The sequence below is a fragment of the Canis lupus genome, chromosome 5 (genome assembly GCF_003254725.2).
Source record: "Canis lupus dingo isolate Sandy chromosome 5, ASM325472v2, whole genome shotgun sequence".
NCBI lineage: Eukaryota > Metazoa > Chordata > Mammalia > Carnivora > Canidae > Canis > Canis lupus.
The window spans coordinates 4,125,021-4,131,020 of NC_064247.1; positions in this window are offsets into that span (position 1 = coordinate 4,125,021).

Here is a 6,000-nt window from a genome sequence, read left to right on the forward strand (position 1 = left end):
AGGAGGCCTCTCCTTCCCACCACCTCTCTCCCTGAGGGAGCCAGTGGCAACTCAAGAGCAGGAAGGTTGAGTAGGCCAGGAAGGGAAGATCTCAGCAGGCTCCCCAGCCCCAAGCAGGCCTCAACAGGGAAGGTCAAAGGTAGTTGTCAAAAGAGAGTTTGGAGTTTGGTAAAAGACTACACTGGGCTTTTGAAAATCTGAAAATGACCAGAACTGGGATCTTCAGGAAGGAAGAAGAAATTTTAAAAGAATTTAATACAAAGTGGAGGAAAAATGAAGTTCTTTCCTATTTGCATCCCACCAAGTGCAGCCCTTCAGAAACAAACTGTTCCCCAAAGTAGGATTAGCTGAGCAGCCATGAGGGCCTGCACCTAGAAGGGCTCCAGACTCGCCTTAAGGCTCTGTTGCTACCATCTTGAAATTCTTAATAATTGGTAACAAGGGGCCCCACATTTTCAGTTTGCATGGGCCCTGAAAGTGATGCGGCTGGGCCTAGTTACACACAATGGGACTGACCACTGGAAAGTGGAGAGAAACAGGTTTTACCTCAATATTGGGAAGACTTTTGCTTTATCTGGTCAATGCCCAAAGTGGAATAGGCTGTAAATAGGTAGAGCTTCCTGTCACCAGGATCCTTACAGCAAAGGGTCAGCTACTTGGCAGGAACACTGGAGGCACAATGCAAGTTCTGGAGCCTCTAAAATCCTTGCCAAAGCTGGGATTATCTCATTCTTTGATTAATAAGTCTCCTTCAAGATGTCTGCTTTACCATCTTCACCAGGAAATGAATTCACTAGTGCTGAGAACAGGTAAGAATATTTTCAAGTCCAGCCTCTAACCCCTACACGTTTGGGAGTTTCACTAACTCCCTGGGTTTCTGTCCAAATCGTGAGCTGTTGTTTTCCTTTATGAGGACATTATTGCCATTACTCACTGTATTTTTGATCATTGTAAGTTGGATCTTACTATGGCTGGCACATTGTGACTTCTTGCTTCTAAGAAAAAGGCCTAAAAACTCTCGGAAAGTGTTTTGGGCCTAAAGCCACTTTCATTAATCATCATTTTGACAATGAAGCATAAACAGACATGACAAATATTGATTAAATTTAACATTAAAAATCTACAGGCATGTTTTGGTTATTGTTGTCATCGTCAATATTATTATTCATGTGGGAGAATGTTCTAGGAGAAGAAAAGAAAGCCCATTGCTTTCTGGGATCTCCCGCATACAACCTCTTAAGCTGGAAAGTACATCTTCTCTGCTCCACCCTTACACTAGTCTCTGAAGCCACAATCTGAGGGTCGAAACTCCACTACAAAGACCCACCATTGATGACAATGCTGGGCCCAGGAACTGACAGGAAATGGGTACATTTGGTCATGCTCAGTAAACCCATTTCCTTACAGACTCACTCCTCCCTCATATTGGAAAACTCTGAGCTTCTTTCATACCATATTTTGGCCTTGACCTTTCTTGCACTTAGCCTCCCTACAATGAAGCCTATGTATCTCCATACCCTCAGTGCAGACCCCCTAATTATAGCCATCTGTTAAACTGTCAAGAAGAAATCCCCATTTCAATCACGTCTTTTATCAGACTCTAGCTGCCAATGGGGTCAAGTTAGGCGTCAAGTCTGACCTGCCTAGAGACCCTGTGATGTGCTGGTCTGCACGCTCACTGGAGCCTTTGTGAGGAGGCAGGCCAGACAGCCACCTGGTTGCCCCAAGCTAAGTTCCCTGTCCCACTGCACTGCCCAGACAGGGTGGAGCCAAGAGAAACAATGGGGCTGACTTAATGTAGGACCTTCCCTTTGGCTCTATCTTTGGGGAATTCTGTGCACAGGAGTTATATGGGGTTGTCAAAGTCCTAAATTGGAAATGGAGACTCCTGAACAGGGAGGAATCTGCTATCAGGGAAAAATAAATTCTTCAGTTTGGATCTGCTCTCAGAGATTGTAGAATCATGGAACTTTATCACTTCCAAGGAACTTAGTGATCATCTGTCTAACTCTTTATTTTACAGATCAGTGTAAATATGGCCAAGGGACTTGGGTTTTACTTTTATTGCTGAGTCTGGTTTTCTTGAGTTTCAGGTGAGTAATATTTTAACATGAGTTCCATAACAATGAGAGAAACCCAGAGTTGTTCACATGTGGCTTCATATTATTCTCTGTTTCATGCAAATATGTTTTATCTTCCAAATTGGGTCAAAAAATATCACAAGGATGGGTTATTTCTTTTCTGTTCCCCTAGAAAAGTACTAGCAGAAAAAGTGCTTTGAAATATTTGCTGAAAGTTAATGCACATTCTTATTTTGTTGTTGTTGTTCGGGTGTGTTTCTGCATGTCTGTGTCTCCTTAGATTATAAAAACTATGTGCAAATTCCTATAGAACTGCCAAATTTGATAGCTAGTCATACTATCCCATTTAAAAGGTGAGAACACTGAGATCCAGAGAAGGAAGTTGCTTGCACAAGATCACTCAATTAGTATATGACTTAAACTCAGATCTACTTTCTGCTCATTCAAGTTACTTCCTTGTTATGGTCAGATCATTATTGAAGGTCACAAAGGAAACAAGACATCGGAACAGGCGAGGGGAATCAGCCCTTAATTGATGATGTTATCATTGTCATTGGTAATACCTGAAACAAGTTTATGTCCCATATGTGCTTGTTTGCTTACACAAGAGGAATTTTCCCATAAACATTGCTCTGTACTTTGGGTTTTTTTCACTTAATGATATTACTTAGGATCTTTCTACATTAGCACATGCACATCTACTACATGCTTTGTAAAAGGCACTTATGGTTGGATAGACCATGATTTATTTAACCAGTCCCCTACTGATGGACAATTAAGTTGTCTCCAGATTTAAGCTAAGAAATGTGCATTTTTTTAAACAATCTCCCCTGGAGAGTTTTAAGTAACTAACTTGACATCAGATCAGCATTTTGAAATCACCAATAGGCTTATACCCTTGTTTTAGTAGATGATAAAACTGAAGTCCAGACAAGTTTGGGAGCTTCAACTTTTAGGGGTGAAACCATAACTAGAACCTGGTGTTCCCAAGTCTCCTTCCACCATTCATTCCACTGCATTTGGGCCATGTAAGGGCACAGGACACGCTTGCTTTGGCAATTTGTAGAAGTCAATAGCCACCACCCAATATCTGGCCCAACAGAGTCTTTGTTAAAAGAACTTATTCATCAAAAGATTCTTATTGTGGTTTAAGTTTTACTAGCCCAAAGATCACTAAGTTAAACTTCCCTTTTCAGTAGATGAACCAAAGTGCCTTGAATGAATACGTAATTCAATAAAAACTTAATACTCTCATAAAATTGAATATTCTCTGGTTCCCCAATGAACTCCAAAACTTATTAGCTTCCTTCTGCAGATGATGTGAGATGGCTTGTTTTTTCTAAACTAAACCCATTATGCCCTTAAAAATACATTATTATTTAAATGTCTACATTTCTTTTATCCCGCAAACATACAAAAGAGCAAACATAGTATTTCTGGGAAAGAAAGAGCTGGTGAAGGAAATTATCACGTTAGGACATTCATTCAAGAATTAGGAACAAAAAGCAGATTGGAGTAGTGCACATTTAGCTCATGAATGGCCCTGGGCAGTGGCTCTTTCTACAAATTGCTACATAAGGAGCTCATCAAGGAATGAGGAAAAGGGGGTGATTAGGATAAAGATTTTCCAGGGATGAGAATCTGAATGCTACACTGACTTTTCAGACTAAGTGCTTTTTGCTTGTTTGTCGTAAAGAAACAAAGAGAATTTCTACATTAAACAGTAAAAGTCAAACTTTCTAGTTTGGTCTCGGTAACAAAAACAATAACTACCATGCATTGAGCACCTGTTCTGCAAGCACTGCTCTCAAGGCATTGCCTGGTCACTATTATACGTGGTAGAGCAATCTAAGAGACTAGAGAAATACTTAGGAACTTCTGGAGGTCAATTTCTTACTGACTTCTTAACAACTTCCATGTGCCCACAGGACATGCCCCACCGCAGTCTTCGTGTTGGGGAGGATGTAGAGCTGATGCGTACCCCACACCACCTCTCGGCCCCATACAGACACTGGGAACTTTTCTTTCTACACCATTTCGATCTTGCAGTGACCCAGGCCTCCACTCTATGAGTACGTACATACTTAGCCCTTAAAAGTGGGCCTACACTCATCAATTTTCAATTGATGAGCAAAATTTCAAGGTACCAATGGTAGCCTAACATTCCTTCTAGATGATCAGTAGGAAACAAGAAGGTTCTTTATGATAGCTTCTTGGGCCACAAGACATGTACTCTCATCAAAGGACAACGGGATCCTGGTTCCAGTCTTGTGTAGCCCCCCAGGCGCCAGCAAAGATGGCCAGTTTCTGGATCCTAACCCTAATCCCTGTCCTTGTGGTCCCTCCTAGCCTGGATTCTCATTTTGAAAGAACCCTACTCTAAACAAGGCCCTTCTATTTCTCCTGTCTCTCCATTGATCTTTCTAGAACAGTTTTATCTCATTTTTGAGGTGCTATTTTTGGTCTGCTAAAATTCTCTTTCCAATCTGTTGCTAAGTTTCCAACTTTAGTCATCACTTTCTTCCATGTGAGTTTTGAGATTGTTTCCTCTGCTACAAGTCTGAAAAGACAGCTTTGAAAACCAGGAACCCCCAGTACTCTGTGTTAACGCACAGATTTAGAGACAAAAAGATTTCTAGGAATAGATACCATACCTGATATTTCCATGCTATGCATGCTCCATGACCTTCTCCATATTACATCTCTGGGCCCAGAAACAGAAATTTCTATTTGAATAAAATAACTTAAGACACATTCAATCCACATGGAAACATTCATCCCCTATGTTTTCTTGCCTGTTTCTGTGCCTTTTCTTTTAAGCCAAAAAATTCTACCTCTATTTATTCTCTTTGGGTATTCAAGTAAAGTATTCAAGATCCTACTTTTTTCTCTTAGCATTTGTTCATCTCTGTCCCTAAATATATACTGGAAATCTATGAGGAAACAAAATACTGTGTTGTCTCATGGGGTCATTCATCTAGTTTCTTTCCATCAAAGCTATGACTTCCTGGTAATTGAAGCTCAAGAAAAGCATATACATCTCCCTGGATTTTCAGCAAACTTTTTCTGCAAAGTGTCAGATACTAAATACTTTAGATGTTGACAGCCATACAATCTCTGTCACAATGACAGTGCTGCCTCATAATGTGAAAGCTGCCACAGGAAATATGTAAACAACAGGACATAGCTATGTTCCAATAAAACTTTATTTATAAAAACTGGCAGTGGGCAGTTTACCTGCCTCTGTTCTAGATGATAATGAGGAAGAGGAGGATATTGATTATTGATTATTATTATACAATTAGCCTTGCTTTCTCTGTACAAAATGCTATGTTATGTTTTCTACTACTATTATCCCATTTAATCTCCATAATTCCATAGGTTAAATACAGTTATTATACCCATTGTATAATTGAAGAAACTCGGCTTTAAAGAGGCAAAACAATTTCCCCACAGTTAAACAATTAGTAAATGGTAAATGGTGAAGCCAGAAACTCAGATCTGACACCAGAGCTCCCCAGAGTTTTCTATCATTAAGCTAAACAGCATGCATGTTCACTGTTTAAAGCTCTTTGGTCAACTTCTCTTAGAAACTATATCTTCTTTTTTAAATATTTTATTTATTTTACTTTAGAGAAAAAGAGAGTGGAGAGAGTAGCAGGAGGGGAAGAAGAGAGAGGGAGAGAATCTCAAGCATATTCCACACTGAGTACAGAGCCTGATGCGGGGCTCAATCTCATGACCCTGAGATCACGACCCAAGCTGAAACCAAGAGTTGGACACTTAACAAACAGCCATCCATGTGCCCCCCCTAAGAAATTACTTCTAAACACAATTAACTTGTGAATTCAACTTCAGTAGAAAGGTTAGACATGATTTTAATTTGTATAACCTAAGTAGATTTAGGGCTATTGAAACA